General features: G+C 43.6%; 2 long non-coding RNA genes across 2 annotated transcripts; one reads left to right on the plus strand and one right to left on the minus strand.

The window, feature by feature from the left end:
- Nucleotides 1-2: 2 nt before the first annotated feature.
- Nucleotides 3-18,761, plus strand: LOC148109026 (uncharacterized). The gene is made up of 3 exons (XR_015726787.1): nucleotides 3-2,570; nucleotides 2,665-2,792; nucleotides 18,574-18,761. It is a non-coding gene; the product is annotated as an uncharacterized LOC148109026 (long non-coding RNA).
- On the minus strand, nucleotides 4,629-27,998 carry LOC148109027 (uncharacterized). The gene is made up of 3 exons (XR_015726786.1): nucleotides 27,411-27,998; nucleotides 22,016-22,181; nucleotides 4,629-7,188 (listed from the first exon to the last, which is right to left on the minus strand). It is a non-coding gene; the product is annotated as an uncharacterized LOC148109027 (long non-coding RNA).
- Between the last annotated feature and the right edge of the window lie 2 nt (nucleotides 27,999-28,000).

The following is a 28,000-nucleotide window of genomic DNA, read 5'->3' on the forward strand; positions in this document are numbered from 1 at the left end:
GAGAGAGAGGGGTACTTCCGGCCGGGGAGGGAGGAGGGGTACTTTGCTCCCGCCTCCGAAGTCCAAACCCCCCTAAGTCTTAGGTTTTTCCGGACTTAGGTGAAGAAAAAGGGTCCTCCGCGGCGAGTTTCCCGGGAAGGCCGCCTCGGTTCTGGTTCGGAGGCGCCCAGGAGCGGCGCGGCCCGCTGCTGTTTTTTGTCAGTGTTTGCCGTGGAAGCACACCCCCACCCCCATCTTTAACGCGAGCCCGTCCTGGCTGGTTTTATTTTTGCACTTGGTTATAGCAGGGCGAAGGAGCTCCAATGACACTTTTTTAGAGTCAGGAATGCTTTTGTCCTTTTCGATTCCCACAAGGGCTCCGAAAAGTCTGTCTTCGAGCTAGACTGGTGGCGGGATCGGGGTGGGGGGTGGGGGCTGGCCTCCGGCCGCGGAGGCCCAGAGAGGCGAGGCTCGTGCTCCCGGTGACGACGGTGGCGGGCTGAGGTCTGGCTCCCCGAACTCTGGTTGGGAAAAAAAGCTGCGGATCAGGAAGCCGAAAACCCGCTTTGGGGGACGAGAAATTCGTGTCCAAGAAAATAGTGTTTCTCCCATAAACGTATTTGTTGTCCAAGCGACAGTAAAGGTGGAGTTTCCCAGCTACGACCCCTCTGGCTGGTTTCCCTACGCCCTGGGTGTGGCCCCCTGTCCCGCAAGGATGATAACCCCAGGAACGTGAGTAAGGCAGGGGCGTTGGGATCTCGGTGACACGTGGCCCAGAGTCTGAGTCATTGAGCCGGGGGTGTAAATAAACATGCAGACGGCTGTTTGTGGCGTAATACCAACCTTCCTAAGTAAGGAGTCCTCTGAAGATTAGCACGTTAGTGCAAATCAGTTACGTACCACTTAGAAAAGGTCGTCAGTCATTAAAATGCAGCTTTTCTAAGCATCGCATTAAAAAAAAACGATGTCAATGAGTTTATGTGTAAATGAACTAAAACGTGGTAAGATCTATTTACTTGAACAACAAAGAAAAACGCAAGTTTCTTTAAGATAATTTTGGACTTGGAGGTTGCTGGTGAAAGGTTTCTTTTTATAAAGTATGAATTTTCATTTTTGTGAAACTAACAATGAGTCTGAGCTTGTGTCACCCAACTAGAGGTTGAGTAGTAGAATAATCTAGAATGGAGCTCTCCTGACGGATAGGATGACTTCAAACGGGGGTTCTAGCAACTGCCAGAACCACGTTAGTCATACAGCTTGCTGGTTTAATGTTTTCCCAAAGTGGGACGTTTGGTAACCTCAACAAAGCAAAATGTTTTCAGAAGGAAGACAAGTGCTGTCCTTGTAAAACAAGGTGAATTTTTTATGGTCTGTTTATAAGTGAACATTTTCATAATAACGTCATTTCTGGCAGTAAATTGTAAAAGATAATTTGAAAACAAATTAGAGACTAGAAAAACAAAATTCCAAAGACCAGGAATTTGGTAATTTAGTACAGTACTTGGAATTGTGTTCAATATCTGTTTGTTCATGAATGAAGTGCAATTTTACCTTTTGTTCAATTGAAAAAAGCACCCCAATTTCGTGACAGCTTCAGGTACCAAAATACAAAGCAAAAAGCCAGCATTTATTCTCCATAGGCAAATGTTTTTTGCCTAGGCAGTTCCTTTGAAAAAAAAACGAAGATTCTAAGTAATTTCACTTGTCTAGATGTCTTTTAATAAGAATCTGTGAGAAAACTGTGCTTCCAATGATAAATTCACAGTTGTTTTCGTGACATTATCTGATATTTAAAATATGGAGTTAGTCGGTGGTTCGTCATTTCCTCGTTTGGCTATTTATCGCGATAGAATTGTGAGCCTCCTGATTGATTACCAGCAAGTTAGAATCTTTAATACTGGATGTCCAAATGAACACAGGGAAAAATTCTGTATTGTCTTTACATTTAGGCCTTAAAATGATAAAATCTGTCCAATAAAACATAGCTATTTTATTTTATTTTATTTTTAAAGATTTTATTTATTTATGTGACAGAGAGACAGCCAGCGAGAGAGGGAACACAGCAGGCGAGTGAGAGAGAAAGAAGCAGGCTCCCAGCAGAGGAGCCCGATGTGGGGCTCGATCCCGGAACGCTGGGATCACGCCCTGAGCCGAAGGCAGACGCTTTAACGACTGCACTACCCAGGCGCCCCAAAACATAGCTATTTTAAAATGTTTATTATGGAATATTACATAAATGAAAGTTGGAGATAATATAACCAACACCATATAATCAACACCGAACTTTATTAAATCTGAAGATTTCATTATTTTGCTTCCGCTTTCTTTCTGGCAAAAAAAAATACTATAAAATTTATCATCTTTCCATTTTTTTTTTTAAGATTTTATTTATTTATTTGACAGAGATAGAGACAGCCAGCGAGAGAGGGAACACAAGCAGGGGGAGTGGGAGAGGAAGAAGCAGGCTCATAGCGGAGGAGCCTGATGTGGGGCTCGATCCCATAACGCTGGGATCACGCCCTGAGCCGAAGGCAGACGCTTAACCGCTGTGCCACCCAGGCACCCCTCATCTTTCCATTTTTAAGTGTACAGTAAGTGGTATTAATTATATCTCACATTATTGTGTTATAGATCTCTGGAAATTTTTCATTTTTTTAAAAAATATTTTATTCATTTATTTGACAGAGAGCACAAGCAGAGGGAGCCGCAGAGGGAGAGCAAGAAGCAGGCTGTCTGCTAAGCATGGAGCCCATTTCGAGGCTTGAGCGGATCAAGACCTAGGCGGAAGGCAGACGCTCAACTGAGCGACCCAGGTGCCTCTAGAATTTTTTCATCCCGTAAAACGGAAACCCTATACCCACTTAACAACTACTCCCCATTTTTCCCCACCCCCAGGCTCTGGTAACCTCTATCCTACCTTCTATTTCTATGATTCTGACTTCTTTAGATACTTATAAAAGTGGATTCATACAGTATTTGTTTTTATTTGGCGACTGGCTTATTTCATTTAGTATAATGTCTTCAGGGTTCATCCAAACGTGACAAATGTCTTTGTTTTTTAAGGCTAATAGCCCATTGTATGTATGTACCACATTGTGTGTATCTATTTATTAGTCTAAGGAAATTTGGGTCTCTTCCACATTTTGGCTATTGTGAATAATGTCGCAATGACTATGGGTGTGCAAATATCTCTCTGAGATCCTGCTTTCAGTTCTTTTGGATATATACTCAGAAGGGGGATTGCCGTATAATTACTATTATATGGTAATAGTGTTTTTAATTTTTTGAGGAATCTCCATACCATTTTCCCTAATGGCTGCACCATTTTACATACCTACCAGCCATGTACAAGAGTTCTAGTTTCTCCATATCCTACCAATACTTGTTACTAATGGCTGTGAGGTGATATCTTATTGTGGTTTTGATGTGCATTTCCCTAATGATTTATTTTTTTATTTTTATTTTTTTAAGATTTTATTTATTTATTTGAGAGAGATTGAGAGAGAGCCTGAGAGGGGGGACGGTCAAAGGGAGAAGCAGACTCCCCACTGAGCAGGGAGCCTGACGTGGGGCTCAATCCCGGGACTCTGGGATCATGACCTGAGCCGAAGGCAGACGCCCAACCGAGTGAGCCATCCAGGTGCCCCTATTTTTTTATTTTTAAATAATTATAGATCTACAGGAAGTTGCCAAAATAGTATAGAGAGGTCTTATTATACCCTTCATCTAATTTTCCCCAAAGATAATGATGTGGAAATGTTGGGGTTTGGAGCACACGGTCAAGAAAGAATTGTTGAGGCGTCTTTGGTGCAAAAAGATGGTTTTATTAAAGCATAGGGAAGAGACCCATGGGCAGAAAGAGCTGTGCTGGGGTTGTGACTGATTATAAACTTTCAAGTTTGGAGGGGGTTAGGGAAGCATACGTTTCTAAAGAATTTTGGAAGCAAGGTTTCCAAGACCTTGAGGGGGCTAGGTGTTGTTAGGAAAAGGTCCTTTATTACTGTTCAGTGAAATCTTTGTCATGAGACACTTCAGATGTGTATCAGGGGGCCACATGCTTGGAGGATGATTGCTAACATGTATCTCGGCGAGTGGACATCAAGGAAGTTTCCAAAGGCATTTCTGTCTGTTTAAAGTAGACTTACAGGACCCTGGAGGGTCAGGCTAAGATTGCTTTTCGCCCTTAGCAAAGGGTCAATACCGAGGCCGCTGAGCTCCCAGAGGAATGTTACTCTGCCTGTTTCAAGGACTTGTCAGTGGGCTGCAAGCGGTAAGGAAATTTAGTTTTTCTTTTGCCTTTGTTTGCCATATCAGTACGACCTTCCGTAACTCCAGCACAGTATCAAAAGCAGGAAAAGAACAGTACAATCTGCAGACCTCATTCAGATTTCAGCAGTTTTACATGTACTTCAGTGTCCGTGCAGTTTTATTACTTGGGTAGATTCATGTAACCATCACCAGGATCAAGACACAGAACCGTTTAGGGGCGCCTGGGTGGCTCAGTCGTTAAGCGTCTGCCTCTGGCTCAGGGCGTGATCCCGGTGTTCTGGGATCGAGCCCCACATCAGGCTCCCCTGCTGGAAGCCTGCTTCTTCCTCTCTCACTGCCCCTGCTTGGGTTCCCTCTCTCGCTGGCTGTCTCTCTCTCTCTGTCAAATAAATAAATAAAATCTTAAAAAAAAAAAAAAAAAAGACACAGAACTGTTTCATCACAGTGATCCCTCCTGCCACTTCTTTATGGTCACAAGCTTCTCCCAACCCTTACCCCCAAGCCCAGGCAACCACCAATCTGTTCTGCATCTTTATTTTCCTTCCCTTATGTTCCTCTGTTTCGTTTCTTAAATTCCACGTATGAGTGAAATCATATGGTATTTCTTTCTCTATTTCACTTAGCATAATACTCTCTAGCTCCATCCATGTCATCCCAAATGGCAAGATTTCGTTCTTTTTGATGGCTGAGTAGTATTCCATTGTATAGACATACCGCATCTTCTTTGTCCATTCATCAGTCTATGGACATTTGGGGTCTTCCCATAGTTTGGCTATTGTTGATAATGTTCTGCATCTTTGTAATGTTCTTATTCTGAGAATGATGGAATTGCTCAGTATCTAACTTTTTTTTTTTAAAGATTTTATTTATTTGACAGAGAGAAAGCACAAGCAGGGGGAGTGGCAGGGAGAGGGAGAGGGAGAAGCAGACTTCCCGCTGAGCAGGGAGCCCGATGCGGGGCTCAATCCCAGGACCTTGGGATCATGACCTGAGCTGAAGGCAGACGCTTAACCAACTGAGCCACCCAGGTGCCCCTCAATGACATTTTAAACTTTTATTTATTGTGTCTAATAAGTGAAATTTATCTCCTATCAGGTCAAAGAGCAATAGCCAGACAAAAGGTGGAGATGGTTTTATAAGTTGATGTGTTGTTTTTGTGAGCTGTGGGAACATTCCAACATAGATTAGATTTATTGTGTGAGCTGTCTTGGAAGCAGCCCTTTGCCCCATTTTGGTTGGTTAGTACATCTTCTAATACATAATACAATCTCTGATACATAAAGGAATTTCCCTACCTCACATTTGAAATGCACCAAACATGCATGTGAAGTTAGCCTTTGTATTAATCAGTTCTCATTGGTATATATTTACTATAACAGATTTATATTCATTATAGTGATTTTCTCCAAGCAATTATTTCTGGGCACTGTATGCTCTTGAAGTTTGAGTCGTGAGGCAAGAAAAAAACACTGGGTCTGCTAGTTCATTCATTCACCCAGTAGACATTTGTTGAGCAATTTCTGGGTGTAGGAAGCATTGGGATTGCTGAGTGGGACAGGACATGGGCTGTACCCAAGAGAGTCCTGGTCTTAGTGCCACTAAAGGGGTTGTGATGAGGACTTACAGTGTCTGCCTCAGAGAGCTGTAGGATTCAATGAGTTCATGTACATGAAGAGGTGAGAAGAAAGCCTAGCACATAGGAAGTGCTTGGTAAATGTTAGCTACGATTATCAATCTTGAAAGGCAAAAAGGGCTTAGTGGTTAAAATATAAACTGAACTGTCTGGGTTGAAATCCTGACTGCCATTTACTCATTGCATAACTGTGGACGAATTATGTAACTTCTCTGGGCCTCTGTTTCTTCATCTGTATTGTAGAGATAGTAAAAATCTCTTGCTCATAGAAGTTTCGAGGATTACAAATAGACCTGCCTCATAAAGTTGAGTATACCGGTGAAGTGCCCAAAATGGTGCCTGGCATGTAGAAAGCACTCAATAAATGCTAGCTGTATTAAAGAAAAGGGGAAGTACATACAGACTTCTGTGGAGGCACAGAGGAGGAAGGAGCAGTCTAGCGCTTGGCGGAGGGTGAGAGAGGAACCCAAAGGTTTCGATGGAGGTATTATTTAGAAACCCAATCACCAGGAGTAGGATGCTCAGGAGGGAGTAGGTGAAAAATGAGAAGGCATGACGTGTTGAAATAGTGGGGTAGCTGTGCATGTCTGGGATTTAGGGTGCCTCCATGTGGGTCTGTGTTTTGGGAAATGAGGCTGGAGAAGCAGGCAGAGCTCAACTGTCCAGCAACCTCTGTACCTTCCGCCAGACTGGCCATCCAAGCTTTTTCTCACCTCTGGACCTTGGTACTTGATGTTTCCCTTGCCTAGAACCCTTCCCATGGCCATTTCTTTGTCATAATTTAAGCAGTATAAACGTCACCTTCTCAGAAAGGCCGCCTCTGCCATCCACCCCTGCTCCCACAACTCAATCACAGCACCCTGGTTACTTAAGAACAATTTCATGTTTACCCAATTCATAATTACATTGCTCACATGTTTGTTTGTTTACTCTCTGTTCGTCTCCCTACTAGAATAGAAATCCATGAGGGTACAGGCCACCTCTCTCCAGTTTGTCACCATACCCCCACAATGAGCCAGCTCACATAGAGCCTGATACACAGTCAGAGCTCGGTAAATATCTGTTGAAAGAATGAGTGACTAATGACTTGCCTTATTAAGCCAAGGACTTCAGATCCTTTGGGTAGGTGTTTTGTATGAGAAAGACATGATCGGATTTCTTCTGTAGAATGATAACCTGGTGACATCATAGCAGGTGGATAGAAGGGAGATGAGCTCAGAGACCCGGACCGTTGAGATGGTGGCAGCTGTCCAAGCAGAAAATGATAAGCATCTGTGAGTAGACCAAGTCAACACAGTCCTGCATCCCTAAAGAAAACAGGAAGAAAGAACTGATAAATTCAAATACAAACTGAGTGTTGTTTGGTTGTACTTTATCCTTGTTCCAGAAAAGAGCAGAGAGGACTGACTTAAATGTACGTTACAAAATTAACAGATAAGAAAATGTAGAAACTTACAACAAAAGAAGAAAGAGAAAATGAAGTTAGGAATGAGAGGAGCAACATGCTGGCGTTACAGTCTGTCTCTTTGCTAGAGGCGGGCTGTAGGATTAGTGTTTTGTTGGTTTTTTTTTTCCCAGTGTGGAGAGAGATAATTACGTAAGTTCATGTGATTAGAAAAATTGTGGTATATCCATACAATGGAGTACTACTCAGAAATAAAAGGAAATGAGCCATCGAGACACATAACAACATGGATGAATCCCAAGATAATCCTAGAAAATGCAAACTAATCTATCGAGAGGGAAAACGGATCAATGGTCACTTCGGGATGGAGGCAGGAGGAAGGAATGGGGTGGGATGGGTTAACAAAGCAGGAGAAACTCTGGGCGGGGGTGAGGGAAATGTTCCCTATCTTGATTTTGGTGCTTGTCTCATGGGTATAATCATATATCCAAACTTACCAATTTATGTAGTTTAAATATGTGCAATTGAACGTGCATCATTTGTACCTCAGTAAAATTAAATTAAGCAAACATCTGGCAAAGCAATCCCTGAGATAGCTCAGGTAAATCCTTGATGAGCATGAAGGTGTCTCAGGAAGGAAAGGAGACTGAGTCCAGCAGTAAAAAAAAGTTTAAAAATGGTTCTTAAAAAATAAATGTCAGCGTCTCCTTTTATAAAATTTAGTGACACCACAATAGATCCTCTCTGTTTGAACTTATTTGACCCCAAAAGGAAGCTAAAGAACAGGTTCCTTAATTACTTTGGAATTAAGAACTGCCCTTTGAATCCAAACAGATCTGTTGTCAGAGGACGCGTCACAAGACATTAATAGTAATGAACGTGTGATGACCAAAGGTCACCTTAAGTAATGAATGCCTGAAACAGGACATGCCCCTTTCCGTGTTTTCTTAATCCTGTGAGACATGTAAGATATGCTCCCTTGCATTGCTGTGTGTGTGTTGAAAGGGAGAACCTCCCATATGCACATTTAATGATCACATTTAATGTTCTGGAGACTCTTATCTATACCACCTCTAGAAAAGGGTATATATAGCAGATTTTTAAAAATAGCTAATCAAAATTGAAGTAATTTACACATTTCTGAGTGTGTGTATGTTTCTGCATCTTAGAGCACACAGAACTGCTTACCGTAAAGTGAAAATGATTACAATTTTGTTGATTGTTGTGCCAGGCCCTATGCTTAGCATTGTATCCCTTAATCTTACCGACAAGAGTAGCTTCCCAAAGTAAATGCTGTGATTATGCCCATTTTTTATTTTATATATATATTTTAAAGATTTTATTTATTTATGTGACAGAGAGACAGCCAGCGAGAGAGGGAACACAGCAAGGGAGTGGGAGAGGAAGAGGAAGAAGCAGGCTCATAGCGGAGGAGCCTGATGTGGGGCTCGATTCCATAATGCCGGGATCACGCCCTGAGCCGAAGGCAGTCGCTTAACCGCTGTACCACCCAGGCGCCCCTCAAATAAATAAGATCTTCACTAAAAAAAAAAAAAAGTATACTCTGTGCTGAGTGGATAAAGCTCTCTGTTGGAGAGAATCAGAATTTTGCTGCACTAAGATGGATAAGTTCTGGAGTTCTGTCTAATGTGGAGCATGTTGACGAGAGTTAACAGTACTCTATTGTACCCTTGAAAGTTGCTGAGAGTAGGTCTTAAATCATCTTAATCATCGTAAGTTATCATGTTCTATACCTTAAACTTATGCAATGTTGTTTGTGGATTACATCTCAGCTGGAGAGAAAAAAAGAATTTTACTACAGTGATTACCTGTCCTGGCCCTTGATAGAGACTTGGGCCCTGCTGACCCGTGAGGTTCCAACCCAGCTGGTCCAAAGTCTCAGATGGTGTGGCTTGGAACAAAGGAAACCTTTTATCTGGACGAAGCTGGGCTACGTATGCCCTGTGGTCAGTCCACCATCAATACTGTGTCAGAAGCAGTCTTTGTAAGGATGCGATAGCAAAGAATTGCTCCAGGAATAATCCAAATTTCCTCATATTTAAGGTTGTCTTCAATCACATCCCCCACGGATATTCGCCCAACCAGTCCTCTGTGACCCCAGCATACAGCAGGGTTGAACAACTTGGTGTCTGTCCTCAAGTTGCTCAACATCCAGGTAAATAGAAAACATGTAAATGACTCTAATACCATATGAGAAACACTGTAATGGAGGAGCTTATGCAAAGGATCTACCAGCCACAGCTGGCGGGAATGAGGGAAGTTTTCCTTGGGCAGATGCATGAGTTGGATTCACCAGGATGTCAAGGTCAAGTTGAAACCTCCCAGTTCAGACACACAGCCCCAGTGCAGGCTGAGACCCGTATAAGTAGCCACAGGCTTTGAGGTCTCATTTATTGGGAGGTGTCCCCGATCTCACCATCGTTGGACTCCCTAGCCCTGCAGGAGATGGTTTTTCTGATGCGTCTCCTGCGTTTCAGATCTCCCAGCCACAAGCGAAGCACTGTAACATCAGAATTGGCATGTTCCTTTGCTGGAGAATCCCGGAATTCCAATCACATCACTCACGGCCTGTCACTCCTCGGCTTCCTATTATACCTAGAGTAAACTCCAGATTCCTCACCATGGCCTACAGGCCCAGCACGGCCAATGCATACCTCCTTCTGCACCCCAACCACCGTCACATCCTCTTCAGTCACTTTAATCCTGCCATGACAACCTTCCTTCCATCTGGTGGACCCGCCAAGTTCATGCTCATTGTAGGGCGTGTGCTGTTGCTCGGGTTGCACTGCGTTGCCCTTTTTCTCACCTACTTGGGGAGGAAGAAATTTTCCTCTATCCAAGGCTATAGCTGGACTAAGAATTAAATTTACACGAGACAGATTAACAGGAGAAAATCAAATTTTGTTTTGCCCACGTGGGGAATCCACATAGACATGTTTCCATTGCGAAAATAAAGACTTTATTTTTTTATTTTTAAAAGAGTTTTATTTATTTGTCAGAGTGAGAGAGAGTGCACAAGCAGGGGGAACTGCAGGCAGAGGGAGAAACAGGAGCCGGTCGCCGGACTGGATCCCAGGGTCCTGGGATCATGACCTGAGGCAAGGACAGATGCTTAACCTGCTGAGCCACCCAGGTGTCCCATAAATAAAATCTTAAAAAAAAAAAAAAAAGGATTGTTTTAAATGAATAGTGTTGGAGAAATTGAATATCCATAAGCAAACAAACAGACCTTGGCCTCACACCAGAATTAACTCAAGGCAGATCATAGACCTAAATGTAATGAATTACTTTAAATCTTCTGGAAGAAAACAAAAAACTTTTGTGACCCTGGGTTAGGTAAATTTCTTATAATACCACAAATGTAATCCATAAGATATTGGTGAATCAGAATTAATTAAATCAATCTGCCCATCTAAATATGGATGACATATTTGCAGATGGGACTCCAAAATCATTGGGTGGGGCACCTGGGTGGCTCAGCCAGTTAAGCAGCTGCTTTCAGCTCAGGTCATGATCTCAGGGCTCTGAGTTCGAGTCCTGCATTGGGCTCCCTGCTGAGCGGGGAGTCTGCTTCTCCGGTTCCCTCTGCCACCCCCCAACTTATGCTCTCTCTCTCTCAAAAAAAAAAGTAAAATATTTTAAAAATAAAATCAGTGGGTGCTTAAATACTGTTTTTCCTGGGAAATCTTTAGGGATTGGGACAACTTGGATAGAGTTTTTATTAAAATGGATAAGCACTAGCCAAATATATTTTTTTAAGATTTTATTTGTTTATTTGAGAGAGAGACAGCCAGTGAGAGAGGGAACACAAGCAGGGAGAGTGGGAGAGGAAGAAGCAGGCTCCCAGCAGAGGAGCCTGATGCGGGGCTCGATCCCAGGACGCTGGGATAACGCCCTGAGCCGAAGGCAGACACTTAACGACTGAGCCACCCAGGTGCCCCTAGCCAAATATTTCCAACACTTTATTTTATTTTAAGATTTTATTTATTTGAGAGAGAGGGCTCGCGCGCGTGTGCTCAAGATGGGGGAGGGGCAGAAGGAGAAGCAGATTCCCCACTGAGCAGGGAGCCTGACACAGGGTTAGATTCCACAATCCTGAGATCGTGACCTGAGCTGCAATCAGGTCATGAGCTGAGCTGAAGGGAGACACTTAACCTACTGAGCCACCCAGGTGCCCATTTTCTTTTTTTTTTAACTGAAGATTTAATTAATTTATTTAAAGAACGTCTGTGAGGGGGTGGGGGGCAGAGTGAGACAGAATCTTAAGTAGACTCCTCTCTAAGCTCAGAGCCCTACGTGGGGCTTGATCTCAAGACCCTGAGGCCATGACTCCAGTGGAAACCAAGAGTCAGACACCCCAAGAGTCAGGCGCCCCATCAATTTATTTTTATTTTTTTAATTTTTATTTATTTAAGAGAGAGGGAGAGAGCGTGCGGGAGCAGGAGGGAAGGGCAGGCACCCCTTTAAAAAATTTATTTAAATTCAAGTTAGTTAACATATAGCGTAGTATTGGTTTCAGGAGTAGAATTTAGTGATTCATCACTTAAATAAACACCCACTGTTCATCCCAACAAGTGCCCTCTTTAATACCCATCACCCATTTAGTCCATTCCCCCACCCACCTCCCTGCCAGCAACCCTCAGTTTGTTCTCTATAGTTAAGAGTCTCTTATTACTCATTTATTTTTAAATCATATTTTAAAGATTAAAAAAAATTTTTTTTCATCTATTTAACAGAGCACCAGCTGGGGGAGGGACAGAGGGAGAGGGAGGAAGCAGGATCCCCGCTGAGCAGGGAGCCAGACTGGGTGCTCAATCCCAGGACCCCGGATCGTGACTTGAGCCAAAGGCAGACAGTTAACCAACTGAACCACCAGGAGCTGCAGGGGGCAGGCGATCTAGTTTTAATTGTGGTGACATATCGAAGGAGAGTTAGAAGAAAGGTAGGCAGGGACAAAGGTGTCCCCCGCCCTAAGAGGAAACTACCCTTAAAAGGATTTTATACCACCCTGAAAGGAGCCCTCCACCCTTTCCCACGTGACAACCTGATTGGATGACAGGAACAGGGAGGGTTAATCGGATTAAAATAGCCTGCCAACAAGCCCATAAAACCCCCTAGACACAGAAACTCCCTTGGCAACCCTCTTGGGTCCCCTCCCTCTTCAGGAACTTTGTACTATTGCTCAATCAACTTTGCTTTGTTGCCCACCACTCTTTGCCTGGGCTACCTCTTCATTCTTCAAAGAGGCGTGACCAAGAACCTTGGGCACTGAAGGAAAAGAAATCCAGTAACAATGTGACCAGCGGCTTCCATAATGGATGGCCCAGATCTAGGTGTAAATGACCTAAAAGAGGAAATAGGCTGGAATAAACACAAAAAGTCGCTCAATCAGATTGATAATCAGCAATACACCAGTTCAAACCATGACGAGATACCATGTGACAGCCTCCAAATGGACAGAAAATAAAAAGTCAGACAATATCCATTGTTGGGCAACAGGAACTCTCACCCACTGCGGTGAGGGCATAAATTGTTACAACCCCTTTGGAAAATAAAATAACACACGTGCATTTCCTACATCTGGCAACTCCACTTCTGTTAAAAAGAAAACCAAGGGTCCCAAAAGGGGACGGTAATGCCAGGCCATGTCACCAAACTGGGGTTTAATACCCAACCCAACTACAGTCTCAACCTCCTCCAGAAATGTAGTCTTAGCTAGAAATTAGGAATTTTCAGGTCAGCACCAATGAGGTAATCTTGTCACATGTCAATCTTTCCACCCCCACCCACCCCAGGAAGGGAAGATGAAGGTAATCCACGTAATAAGATCCCTGCCTTTCTTGCCAAGGGAAGGAGAACCTGCCTGAAATAATCCTTTCTTTTCTTTGGCCAATGGTCTCTTCCCTTTTGTATAGCTCTGGGAGCTGCCCTCCGCTTGCTAGATGGGATGCTGCCAGATTCCAGAATCGATTGATAAAGCCAATTAGATCTTTAAAATTTACTGGGTTGAATTTTTGTTATTTAACACTTAAATTATTAGAGAAGAAAAATGGTCTTAAACCTGGTATGTGGGGTGATGTTAATTCACCGCCCCCTCTGGGATGCCAGTAGCATTGCTGATAAAATAAGCAATTTTATGATAGATTATAATAAAATTACAATTTCTTCTGAGAAACTACCCATCTACTAAAGTTGACTGTCAGCTATCAGTCAGGAGTCTAAAGATTATTGATTGATTTAAAAGTAGGCTCCATGCCCAACGTGGGACTTGAACTCACAACCTTGAGATCAAGAGTCATATGTTCTATGATTGAGCCAGCCAGGTGCCCCCAAGAGTTTAAAGATCTTTAATGAGACATTTCTTTTGTATACAATCTAATGATGATTACTATGATGTGATCTATCACAAGAAATTGGCCTTAGTCCCCCTTCCTATCACAACGTTCCTAAAACCCTTGGAATTTTCTAAGTGGTCAGAGTGATAAAGATGTTAATGAGATTCAGGTAGGAAAGAACATTAGGGCTCGAAGCCAACAGCCAAGAAAGAATTCTTGAGACGTCTTTGGTGCAAAAAGGTGGTTTTATTAAAGCACGGGGACAGGACCCGTGGGCAGAAAGAGGTACACCAGGGTCATGAGGAGTGGCCCATTATATACTTTCAAGTTGGGGGGGGGATTAGGGATAGCATAAGTCTCTAAGGAATTTTGGAAGCAAGGTTTCCAAGGACCTTGAAGGGGCTAGGTATTGTTGGGAAAAGGTCATTTATTAACGTCTAATAAAACCTTAGGAGACCCTTCAGATGCATATCGGTGGGCCATATGCTTGAGGGATGATTGCCAACACGTATCTTGGGGGGGTGGTTAGAGATAAAGGAAGTTTCTAAAGGAAGTTTATATGTTAAAGTAGATTTACAGGATCCTGGGGCGGGGGGCGGGCGTTCAGGGGCCAGGATTGCCTAGTAACATTGAGGCAGTTGAGTTCCTAGAGGAACGTCACTCTGCCTGCTTCAAGGACTTGTCAGTGGGCTCTAAGTAGTAAGGAAATTTGATAATTTAATAATTTTTCTTCTGCCTTTGTTTCCCACATCAAGGTGACTTTTGGAAAACCCCTAAATTGGGGGGCTGATTGCATGGAAACCAACCATGTTGGAAGGTTGCAAATTTTAGCCCTACTTCCCCATCCCCGGGGAGGGGAGAGAGACTGGAGGTTGAATTAATCATTAATGGCCAATGACTTCATTGATCATACCTATGTAATGAAGCCTCTATAAAAATCCCTAAAGTCGGGGCGCCTGGGTGGCACAGCAGTTAAGCGTCTGCCTTCGGCTCAGGGCGTGATCCCGGCGTTCAGGGATCGAGCCCCACATCAGGCTCCTCTGCTAGGAGCCTGCTTCTTCCTCTCCCACTCCCCCTGCTTGTGTTCCCTCTTCCGCTGGCTGTCTCTATCTCTGTCAAATAAATAAATAAAATCTTAAAAAAAAAAAAATCCCTAAAGTCATGGGGTTTGGAGACCACCTGGTTGGTGAACACTCAGAGGTGGGAGAGTGGTGTGCCCAGGGGGGTCTCAGAAGTTCTGCACCTTTACCTACCTTGCCCAATGCATCTCTACCATTTGGCTATTCCTGAGTTATAATCCTTTGTAATGAACTGGTAATCTAGTAAATATATTGTTTTTTGTGGTTTTTTTTAAGTATACTGTTTTTCTGAGTTCTGAGAGCTGACCTAAGAAGTTAATCAAACCCCAGGAGGGGCTAGTGGGAACTTCTGATTTATAGCCAGTGGATCAGTACAGGCAACTTGCAGTTGGCATCTCACATGGGGGTGGGGAGTGGACTGTCTTGTGGCTGAGCTTTTTTTTTTTTTTTTTCTTTTTAAGATTTATTTATTAGCAAGAGCACAAGCAGGGGGAGCGGCAGGCAGAGGGAATGGGAGGCTCCCTGTGGAGCAGGGAGCCCGATGTGGGGTTCAATCCCAGGAGCCTGGAATCATGACCTGAGCCGAAGGCAGACGCTTAACCGACTGAGCCACCCAGGGGCCCTGTTGTGGGCTAAGCTCTTAACCTATGGGATAACCCCAGTAGATGGTATCAGAATTGAGTTAAATTGTAGGACACCCAGCTGGTGTCAGGGAATTTCTTGGTATGGGAACCCCCACCCCATCTGGTGTCAGAAGCACTCAAGTAGTGAGAGTAAAGGAGAAACACAGAACACTTTTTTCCTTTATATTACCTAGTCATTTTTCTCCCTTTAGGTGTTTCTACTGAGAGAGAGATCTTTGACTTGGTTTGTCAGGAGTCTTTCTTATTACAGTAAGACCATAATAAAACCTTGACATGTGCTCATAATTAAATTGTGTGAAGAGATTTGTAAACGCTTTATATCCTAGAGAAGGCTTTGTGCACGTGCGTAAGGAGATATGAACAAGAATGTTTATATCGGGCGCCTGGGTGGCTCAGTCGGTTAAGCATCTGCCTTTGGCTCAGGTCATGATCCCAGAGTCCTGGGATCAAGCCCCATGTTGGGCTCCCTGCTCAGCTGGGAGTCTGCTTGTTCCTCTCCTTCTGCCCTGCTTGTGCTCTCTTTCTCTCTCAGTCTCTCTGTCTCTCAAATAACTAAAATCAAAAAAAAAGAAAAAAGAAATGGACATTGTGGAATGTTCGTACAATGGAATACCATACAACAAGGAACACATCAGTTCTAACTATACACATCACATGGAAGAATCGTGAAAGAATAGTCACAGAAGAATGCGCACCATGTCATTTCATTTCTACAGACTTCAAAATGAGACAAGACTAAACATCACATATATTTTTAATTTTTTTTTTTTTAGAGAGAGCTCATGTGAGCAGGGAGAGGAGCAGAGGGAGAGGGGGTTAAACAGGCTCCTTGCTGGCTCGATCTCACGACCCCGAGATCATGACCTGAGCCGAAATCATGAGTCCGACCCTTAACTGATTGAGTCACCCAGGCGCCCCAAGACTAAATATAATATTATTTAGATATACACGTATGTGTGATAAAGATTAGCGAGTTTGAGCCCCACGTTGGGTGTAGAGATTTAAAAAACGAATCAGCACCAAAGTTGGGAGGGTAGTTACCTCTTAGGGGGCCAGGAGGGGGATGTGAGAGAACAGCAGGGAAACTGATACGGCTCCATTCCTTAAGCTAGTTGGACATTCTTTTTATTATTATTATCCGAACAGTACACATACATTATGTACATTCATTAGCATAACAATAAAGAGTTTTAAAAATCACTCTTGCTATAGTGAGGGGGTGAATCAGGAGGGGGCGGGGGAAGCAGAGAGTTCCTTTGGGAGCCTTTTGCCATAGCTGGGACTGCAGGAAGGGCAAGGGATGTGGGAAGAAGTTCAGGGCAACCAAGGCCGTTGCCCTTCCCTGTGGAGTGAGCTACACCTGCCAGTCGTGGGCTGCTTGCCTTCACACTCAGTTTCTCGTCAGAAAAACGTGGACAATAGTAGTGCTTGCCTCGTTGTGAGGATTATTAGACAAGATTAGACAAGCTGGGCAAAGTGCCTCTCAGGGTAGCCGGGGCGCAGGGGGTCCCGAACAGACCGGACTCCGCCACTCGCTGCTGACAAAATCCAAAAGCAGAGAGTCAGGTGTGGGTGAAACAAGAAAGGGATTTATTTCAGCGAGGTCAGCGCCGCGAAGGCAGCGGACTAGCCCCTCAAAGACTGTCTCCGAAGTGCTGAAAATACTTCCAGATTCCACGTTGGTGGGGGGGTTATAGGTATTGAGGTAAGTGTCAGCAGAGGAAGAAATCAGGTCTGTCCCACCAGCTGAGAAATCTGGGTGTTCCTCCTAGAGGTTCAGAGAGGACAGCATGGTCAGTCCACGCTAATCTCTGCCAAACGCATCTCCCACTTGAGGGTAGCTGGAGTGTCTGCGGGCCTCTGAAGCCTCAGGGTACAAAATGGTGCCCTCAGGAGCGTTCCTGTGGCCGCTCCCGTCCGATCTGTACCGCACAGGGACTCCTGCTCCCTGGTGGCCAATGTGGGTTCTGCACACTCCCAGGAGCTAAAGGACCCACACTTCTGTGGGCTGGGGAGCAGTACCGGGTACTACAGGGGAAGCTCAAGCAGAGACAAAGCATCCCTGAAAAATACGTTTGCATACAAGGGCACCGTTATTTACTCTCTTCTATATACTATATCTTCCATATGCTTCTAGCAATTCTGTCCCAAATCATGGGAACTATGCTTCAGAAAAAAGCAAATGAAATACACTATACTATTTTCAGATTCCATTTATTTATTTTTACTATTTTTATTTTTTAAAGATTTTTATTTATTTATTTGAGAGAGAAAGAGAGAGAGGGAGCCCGATGCGGGACTTGATCCCCGGACCCCAAGATCAATGAGCTGAGTCGAAGGCAGAAGCTTAACTGAGCCACCCAGGCACCTCCAGATTTTTTTTTTTTTTTAAATCCTGTACATATTTGCCCGGGTTATTTGTGTTTTCCCCTTGGAGCTGAGTGTTGTATGTGCTCTCCTTCTGTGAGCACATAACATACGGGACCTGTTTGTCCGCATCCTGAGTCACCAGAGACTTCATCATGTTTGAGAGGGCCTGAGCTAGAACCAAAAATGCCCACTTAAAACAACTTTTAAAAGTCATGGTAAAATATACAAACATAGGGGCGCCTGGGTGGCTCAGTCGTTAGGCGTCTGCCTTCGGCCCAGGCCGTGATCCCAGAGTCCTGGGATCGAGTCCCACATCAGGCTCCTCTGCTGGGAGCCTGCTTCTTCCTCTCCCACTCCCCCCTGCTTCTGTTCCCTCTCTTGCTGGCTGCCTCTCTCTCTATCAAATAAATAAATAAAAGCTTTTTAAAAAAAAATATATATATATACACAAACATAAATTTTTATGGTTTTAGCCATTTTGGGGTGTCCAGTTCAGTGGCATTAAGTGACGTGGTTGTGAAAGCATCAGCACCATCCGTCTCCAGAACTCCTTCCATCTCCCCCAGCGGAAACTCTGTCCTCATTAAACTCATTTCCTAGCAACCACCATTCTGCCTTCTGACTCGATGAATTGGACGACTCTAGGCACAAAAATGCCCACTTCTGATTTTCACAGATGTGTTCTTGTATTGTGAATCTGCTCTCATATTTTGTATCCACCATGGGAAAATTCTGAGCTCTTCGCTTTATAGTTTTACTTGTGCTTTAAAAAATCTAGGAAGCATTTTTTCATTGCGGTAAAATATGCCTAAGATTTACCATTTTAACTCTTTTCAAGGGCCTAATTCAGTGGCAGAAGTACAATGTTGCACAACCATCTCCACCGTCCATGACCAGAAGTTTCCCATCATCCAGAGCAATACTCTGTCCCCATTACACAGTAAGACCCCATCTTCCCCGCCCCCCCAGCCCCTCGTAACCTCTATTCTACTTTCTGTTTCTATGAATTTGAATCCAGGAAGAACTTTAAGGTCATTTCTGTTCTGTTTTTTTTTTTTTTTAAGGATTTTATTTATTTGTTCGACAGAGATAGAGACAGCCAGCGAGAGAGAGAACACAGGCAGGGGGAGTGGGAGAGGAAGAAGCAGGCTCATAGCAGAGGAGCCTGATGTGGGGCTCGATCCCAGATCGCCGGGATCACGCCCTGAGCCGAAGGCAGACGCTCAACCGCTGTGCCACCCAGGCGCCCCTCTGTTCTGTTTTTTTAAAAGGTTTTATTTATTTATTTGAGAGACAGAGAGAGAGAATGAGCAGGGGCAGAGGCAGAGGGAGAAGCAGGCTCCCCGCTGAATAAGGAGCCCAATGCAGGACCCGATCCCAGAGTCCTGCCCAAAGGCAGATGCTTAACCCACTGAGTCACCCAGGCGTTCCATATTCTGTTCTTATTTTAAGTAAGTGCTATGCCCAATTTGGGGCTTGAACTCACGAAGCTGAGATCAAGAGTCACGTGCTCTACCGACTGAGCCCGCCAGGCGCCCCAGTGTCATTTCTGGTAGGGAAAGTTGCTCATGTTAGATCTGCTATAGGAGTGGCTAGGTTTTCCATTGTCTACATATGGCGCTTTAGTTCAGGAAACAACCAATAATAAAAGTTATAATTTAGCAAGTCTTTTTTTTTTTTAATTTTATTTATTCGACAGAGAGAGAGAGACAGCCAGCAAGAGAGGGAACACAAGCAGGGGGAGTGGGAGAGGAAGAAGCAGGCTCATAGCAGAGGAGCCTGATGTGGGGCTCGATCCCAGAACGCCGGGATCACGCCCTGAGCCGAAGGCAGACGCCTAACCGCTGTGCCACCCAGGCACCCCTATAATTCAGCAAGTCTTAACAAAGCCTACACAACCTCACAGATGCTACTAAAGGGTTCAATAGCCAGAGATGATGAAAATACTTTCCAGTTAAGAGCCTAAGAAGGGTCCTGGCTGGCTTAGTGGGTGGAGCATGTGACTCGATCTCCAGGTCGTGAGTTCAAGCCCCGCATTGGTCCCTGAGCTTTCTTTAAAAAAAAAAAAAAAAAAAAAGAGCTTAAGAGAACATATAAGATCCTGTGATACGTTGTTCAGTTGTTTCTGTGGTTGTACATTTCTAATGTATAAATGTGTGCTTTGTTTTCTTTTTTTTTCTTTATCAGGCTTGATAAACCTTGTTTTTGTTTATCTTATCGACACCCAGATAATAATAATAATAATTAATAATAATAATAATAATAATAATAATAATAATAAAGACACACACATACACACATCCTGGCAAAATTCCTGAAGTTCATGGGTAACAGGAGAAGCGTACAAGTTTTCACACTGAAGGAAGAGGCTATTTTTAAAAAGGAAAGCAGGGGCGCCTGGGTCGCTCCGTTTGTTAAGCACCGGACTCTTGATTTGGGCTCAGATCATGATCTCAGGGTCGTGGTCTCAGGGTCCTGACATCAAGCCCTGGGTCAGGCTCCAAGCTGGGTGTGGGGCCTGCTTAAGATTCTCTCTCCTGGGGGCACCTGGGTGGTTCAGTCAGTTGAGTGTCTGACTTTGGCTCAGGTCATGATCTCGGGGTCCTGGGATTGAGCCCCGCATTGGGCTCCCTGGTTAGCTGGGAGTCTGCTTCTGGGAGTCTGCCTTTCCCTCTGCCCTACTCTACTCTCATGCTCTCTTTCTTTCTCTCTCTCTCTAAAAAAAAAAAAGGAAAGCAACTAAAACTAGCACGAGAAGTCTCATCTGCTGCACTGGAAACGGGAAGTAATATGTACAGACGGAAGGGGGCTGCGGCTCAGAGCCAAGAACCCTCTTCCAGGACTAAATGTCATTCATCTTTTGGGACACAAGAAAGACAATCTTAGATACTTAGGGGCTCGATATATTGCCCATGGATGTTAGCTGAGGAAAATACTCAAAGCTCTCTAATCAATTGATAATTATATTAGAAAAGAGATCTCAATATTGGGCAGATGAAGAGTACAGTACTTGTGAATCATTAATTATGTAATGAATATCAGTATCTTTCTCCCCTTTTTTGACTTCTATTTTTCTTTATTTTTTTCCTTTAAAAATTTACTATTATTATTTCTTCAGTGGATAATTTATTCATCCAACAAACATTCTGAGTGCCAGGCTCGGTAGCAACTCTTGGCGCGGATGCTGTGGTTATGATATTAAAGAGATAAGGGGTACATGGTGCAACTGTTAGGTAAGGATTTTTGACATAGATAATGCACGTAAGGGGAGTTGAGCATGAGAGTCGATGGGAAAATGAGGAAGTAAAATTGCAATTTCTAAACTTAAGATTTATTTATTTGCTTAAGTAATCCCTATACCCAACGTGGGGCTCAAACTCATTACCTCAACAGATCAAGAGTTCCATGCTCGGGTGCCTGGGCGGCACAGCGGTTAAGCGTCTGCCTTCGGCTCAGGGCGTGATCCTGGCGTTCTGGGATCAAGCCCCACATCAGGCTCCTCTGCTAGGAGCCTGCTTCTTCCTCTCCCACTCCCCCTGCTTGTGTTCCCTCCCTCTCTCGCGGGCTGTCTCTCTCTGTCAAGTAAATAAATAAATATATCTTTAAAAAAAAAAAAAAGTTCCATGCTCTACGGACTGAGCCAGCCAGGTGCCCCTAAACTCTTAACCCAGGTGGAGAGGTGGGGGTGTGAGTGGGTAAAATGTTTTGGGAGCTATGTTCATTGATAAATTTTGAAATATTACTAGAGGAAGGCAGGTTTCATCATAATTACTACCTAAGGAGAGGGAAACACCAGCATTATGCAGACAAACATTAGAACTGTCAAATTAAGAGGAGGCAAACAGGGAAAGAAAATAAACTTTTCCAAGTCAATACAAAGAAAAAGAATCAACACAAGGTAAGATAAGGTTTAAAACCAATGTAAATTAATGGATAGAATAAGGCACAAAGATTCCAGCTTAGTAAGTGTAAATGAGTCCAATTCTCCTATTTAAAAAAACCCAAAACAACAGATTGAGTTGTTACAAACCCACCTGTTAATGATTTGCATTTAAAGTGCTAAAAAGGGGGGCCTGGGTGGCTCAGTCAGTTAAGCTTCTGCCTTTGGCTCAGGTCATGATCCCAAGGTCCTGGGATGGAGCCTCGCATCGGCTCCCTGCTCGGTGGAGAGCCTGCTTCTCCCTCTCTCTCTGCTGCTCTCACCCTGCTTATTCTGTCTCTCTTTGAAAATGAAGGCATGGACAGATACAGATCATAAAAATACAAATAAGAAGAGGTACCTGGGGGCGCCTGGGTGGCACAGCGGTTGGGCGTCTGCCTTCGGCTCAGGGCGTGATCCCGGCGTTCTGGGATCGAGCCCCACATCAGGCTCCTCTGCTATGAGCCTGCTTCTTCCTCTCCCACTCTCCCTGCTTGTGTTCTCTCTCTCGCTGGCTGTCTCTATTTCTGTCGAATAAATAAATAAAATCTTAAAAAAAAAAGAAAAAAAAAGAAGAGGTACCTGGGTGGCTCAGTTGGTTAAGCACCTGCCTTTGGCTCAGGTCCTGATCTCAGGATCCTGGGATCGAGCCCCACCTCAATCACTGAGTAGTGGGGAGTCTCCCCTGCTTGTACTCTTTTCCTCAAATAAATAAAATCTTTTTTAAAAATACAAACAAAAAGAAAGCAAGAATGAGATATTGTCATCAGATAAAATTTAAATTAAGACCAGATACATTAAAAAGTGCAAAAAGGCTATTTAATAAAAACACATAATACTGTATGTGTATGTATAACGTAACATAATATACATTTTTCATACTTGTAAGTAAAATTAATATATAATCTGTAAAGACAACCTATGAATCATAGATGTTTACTCACCAAACACCCATAAATAAATAATATTCATTTTTACAATTCAACGGAATTTCATTTAATTTGGCAAACAAAGCAAATCATGGAGGAATTGAATTATACAGTTCGTAAGCTTAATTTAACACAAAGAGCACTTTCTAATCTACAGAGAACATATACTCTTTATGTCCATAGAAATCAATTATGTACCTGGCCGTAAAGAAAATGATGATAAATTTTTAAAAACCCAGGAGATTCTACAATTCAGAAACTTTAATTATAGCCCAGTATAAATAGAAATCAACCACAGAGTGGTTTTCTAAAATTTTGCTTCGGAATTAAGAAACAATTTCTCCGATCTAAGAGGAAATCAAAATTATTAGGACAAATACGTGAATTTAGCAAAGTCAGTGGATACAAGGTCAGTATACCAGAAACCAGTTGTTTTCTATATATTAGCAACAAACAGTTGGAGAATGAAACTTTCAAAAACCATTTATAATAGTATCAAAATATTTAGGAATAAATTTAGCGAAAGATGCATTTTTTAAAAAGATTTTATTTATTTGAGAGAGAGTGAGCGAGCAAGAACGCGAGCAGGGTGAAGGGCAGAGGGAGAAGCAGCCTCCTTGCTGATCAGGGAGCCCCATGCGGGACTCGATCCTGGAAGTCCAGCATCATGACCTGAGCTGCAGGCAGACGCTTAAGCAACTGAGCCACCCAGGAGCCCCAGCAAAAGATGTACTAAATTTACTACAAAACATTGTTGACAGAAATTAAATTAAGTATCCTTATTCTCATAAATGGAGAGAGATATTTATGGGTTGGAAGACAGTATCGTTAAGAAGTCAGTTCCTTCCATGTTGATCTACAGATTCAATGCAACTTAACCCCAAATACTAGCAGGCTTTTCTCTCTTTCTTTTTTTTTTTTTTTAAGATTTTATTTTATTTCTCTCTCTCTTTTTTAAGATTTTTATTTATTTGAGAATGCAACTTAACCCCAAATACTAGCAGGCTTTTCTTTCTTTCTTTTTTTTTAAAGATTTTATTTTATTTCTCTCTCTCTTTTTTAAGATTTTTATTTATTTGAGAAAGAGAGAGCACAAGCGGGGAGGAGGGGCAGAGGGAGAGGGAGAAGCAGGAAGGGAGCCTGATGCAGGGCTCGATCCCAGGATCATGACCTGAGCCCAAGGCAGATGCTTAACCGACTGAGCCACCAAGGTACCCTTATTTATCTCTTTGATATGGAGAAAGAGCACAAGCAGGGGGAGCGGCAGGCAGAGGGAGAGGGAGAAGCAGACTCCCCGATGAACAGGGAGGCCGACAGGAGGCTTGATCCCAGGACCCTGGGATCATGACCTGAGCCAAAGGCAGACACTTAACCGTCTTAACCGCCACCCAGGTCCCCCTTTTCTTTTTTTGATGTAAAAATACATATAATATATATGCACACATATACATGAGCGGAGATATATATATATATATATATATATATATATATATATATATATATACACACATATATACATAGACACACATATATATGTATACACACACACACACACACACACACACACACAAACTCCCTGGTAGCTTCTACCTTGTACACTAGGTCTCTCACTTTTGGAGCTCTGGGCTGCCAAGTATAAAAAAATCTGAATTGTCTGAGGCTACCGTGTTATGAAGAGTCCAAGCCACATGGAGAGGCTGTGTGCTGATAGCCTAGTTGGTCTTCCAGCTATCAGCCAGCAGCCATGTGAGTAAAGCCATCTTTGATGTCCATTCTGGTTCAGCCATCAGACTTGACCCCAGTGGACATCTCCGTGAAATTGCATAAGGCACCCCAACCAAGAACTGTCCGGCCAAGTCCTCCCACAACTCCTGTATCACGAGATCTTGAGAAAAATAAAATGGTGGTTTTAAAAAAATTACAGAAGGGGCACCTGACTGGCTCAGTTGGAAGAGCGTGTGACTTGAGCTCTGGGTTGTGAGTGTGAGCTCATGTTGGGTGTAGAGATTACAAAGATTTATTTTATTTATTTATTTATTTATTTATTTATTTATTTATTTATTTTTTATAAAGATTTTATTTATTTATTTGACAGAGAGAGAGCCAGCGAGAGAGGGAACACAAGCAGGGGGAGTGGGAGAGGAAGAAGCAGGCTCCCAGAGGAAGAGCCTGATGTGGGACTCAATCCCCGAACGCCAGGATCACGCCCTGAGCCGAAGGCAGACGCCTAACGACTGCGCTACCCAGGCGCCCCAACGATTTTTTTAAAAAAATCACAGCAGCCTTATTATAAAAGCCCCAAACTGGAAACTAAATGTCCGTCAACAACAGAAAGAATAATAAATAAATAATAATAAATAAATATTAAATAAAATAATAAATAGATAAATAAATAATAAATAAATAAAAGGTGGTACATTCCTATACTGGAATATTATATAACAATGAAAAATGAATGAACCATAGGTACATGGATGAAACTCACAGATAACAACACTGAATAAAAGAAGTCATACACACGAGTACGTATTGTGTGATTGCATTTACATGAAGTTCAAAATCATGGGGATGAAGCTAAGAGTAGTAAGAGTAGTGATTTTCTTTTCTTTTTTAAAGATTTTATTTATTTATTTGACAGAGATAGAGACAGCCAGCGAGAGAGGGAACACAAGCAGGGGGAGTGGGAGAGGAAGAAGCAGGCTCATAGCGGAGGAGCCTGAGGTGGGGCTCGATCCCACAACGCCGGGATCACGCCCTGAGCTGAAGGCAGACGCTTAACCGCTGTGCCACCCAGGCGCCCCTAGTAGTGATTTTCCTTAGGGAGGATTGACTGGGAAGGAGGACAAAGGACTGTTTTAAGATGCTGGGAATAGTTCATAATTTGGATCTGGGTGGTGGTGACAAAGCTGTGCATACATGTAAAAACACTTCAGGAGATGTAAGACTTAACCCAATTTAAAAATCAAAAACACGAATAGGATTGATTGATTGATTGATTGATTGATTTTTAAAGTAAACTCTATGCCCAAGATGGGGCTTGAACTCATGACCCCATGATCAAGAATCACGTGCTCTGGGGCGCCTGGGTAGCGCAGTCGTTGAGCGTCTGCCTTAGACTCAGAGCGTGATCCCGGCGTTTCGGGATCGAGTCCCACATCGGGCTCCTCCGCTATGAGCCTGCTTCTTCCTCTCCCACTCCCCCTGCTTGTGTTCCCTCTCTTGCTGGCTGTCTCTCTGTCACATAAGTAAATAATCTTAAAAAAAAAAAAAAAAAAAAAAAGAATCACATGCTCTAACGACGGAGCCAGCCAGGCGCCCCAGGATTTTATTTTCAAGACATCATAATATTATGTTGGCTTGAAGTGGAGAAAACAATTGAGAGTGATTGCACACCCAGAGCTCAAGAAGGCAGTTAAAGAGGTGTGTGCCGGGGTACCTGGGGGGCTCAGTCCATTGGGCGCCTGCCTTCAGTGCCGGTCATGATCTCACGGTCCTGGGATCAAGTCCCTCGACCGTCTCCCCACTCAGCGTGGAGTCTGCTTCTCCCTCTCCCTCTGCCTCCTTTTCCTTCTGCCCGCCTCTCCCTCTGACAAATAAAAATTAAAAAATAAAATCTGAAAAAGACTGACAGTGCCCGATGTTGTGAGGGTGTGGAGCAACCATTGCTAGTGGAGATAAAATGGTACAGCCGCTGTGCAAAACTGTTCGGCAGTTCTTATAAAAACATAATCCCATGATCCAGCAACTCCACTCCCATGTGCCTACTGACATGGATTTACAGAAAGACTTGTACACAAAAGTAAATAGCAGCTTTATTCATTGTTGTCCCCAAATTGGAAACAACCCAAATGTCCATCAACAGGAGAATAAACTGTCATGTATTTATAAACCAAATATTATATGGCGGCTAAAAAAACCACAATCGATACACAAAACAGTACGGATGATTCTCAAGAAGATTATGCTGAGTGTAAGGTGTAAAACAAGCCGTTTTTATTTTTTTTAAAGATTTTATTTTTATTTATTCATGAGACACAGAGAGAGAAGCAGAGGGAGAAGCAGGCTCCCCCTGGAGCAGAGCGCCCGTGGGAGGGGCTTGATCCCAGGACCGCGGGATCGTGCCCTGAGCCAAAGGCAGACACTTAACCCACTTTGCCACCCAGGTGTCCCCACCCGGGCGCCCCCAAACAGGCTGTTTTTAAATGACAATAATAGGTAAAACCAATGTATGTGATAGAGGTCAGGATAGTGATCCCCTGTTTTCTCTGGAGCACTGGAAATGTTCTATCTTTGAATTGGTGGTGGTTACATAAGCTTTGCTTTCAAAATATGCATTTTGGGGCGCCTGGGTGGCTCAGGTCCTGATTTCCGGGTCCTGGGATAGAGACCTGCGTTGGGCTCTCTGCTCAGCGGGGAGTCGCCTTCGCCCTCTGCCCCTCCCCCCTGCTCGTGCACTCTCTCTGTCTCTCAAATTTTAAAAAAGTGCATTTTGCTTTATGTAAACTATATACACTTTCAATAAAGAAAACAGGAAAAACAAACTACAGACTGTCTGGAAATTTTTAAGAAAGAACATTTCATATGAAACACTAATGGGCCCAACTATAGCCGTAATCCGGGGAAGAGCTAGAATCATTGATACTGTGATTACCCAAAAATACTAAAAATAAAGAAATTATTTAATTCAATAAACTATTAAAGTGTTAATGCAGAGGAAAGTTGAAATTAAGGAAGTAGAAAACAAAGCAGTCGAAAAGCAAGTAAAAGAAAATGTTATTTCTTTGAAGGTACCAGCAAAATAGAGCAGCGAATAGGTTTAGAAAATACCTGGGTTCCATCAGCGGTTCTTGTGATTTTTGTCTTGAAACTTTGGTGCTGTGTTCCCATAACAATGGAACTTCGTGCGGTTCACTCGCTTATTACATTTTAAAGAATCTGTTGCACATCGAAATTCTCAAGACACTGTTTTATGATCTGGTAAGAGAGACCAAAAGGTACAGCGGATTTCAGCTGGTATTTGCCTAGCAGACAGCGGGTGCCTGGCCATTTACGCACGTTAGCTCATTTCAGGTGCACGATGGCTCCCGCAAGGTAGGTACTGCACTCATCTTGGAGACGGAGTTACCCCAGTCTGGCCGCTGGGGTGTGGGTGTGAATTCAGGGCTGCCCATTGACTCCCCAGGTCAGGAAGGTCGGAAGAAGCCCTCTGGATTCAGAGGCGACGGAAGCGCCTCCGCAGGTGCCTGTGGGCTCTGGGTTTCGGGAGCGGAGGCCGGAGGCGCGGTCGCGTTAGGCCTGCGGGATGGAGCGAGCAGGTGCAGGCCCCAAGGCGTGCGGCCGAGCTGGGGCTGTAATTTGCAGCCCGGCGGCAGCCAGGTGCAGCGGTCCGGGTCGCCGCCGCGGGTGCAGCGCCCCCT

This window comes from Ursus americanus, chromosome 14, assembly GCF_024610735.1.
Source record: "Ursus americanus isolate L20-20 chromosome 14, mUrsAme1.1.p, whole genome shotgun sequence".
Taxonomy (NCBI): domain Eukaryota; kingdom Metazoa; phylum Chordata; class Mammalia; order Carnivora; family Ursidae; genus Ursus; species Ursus americanus.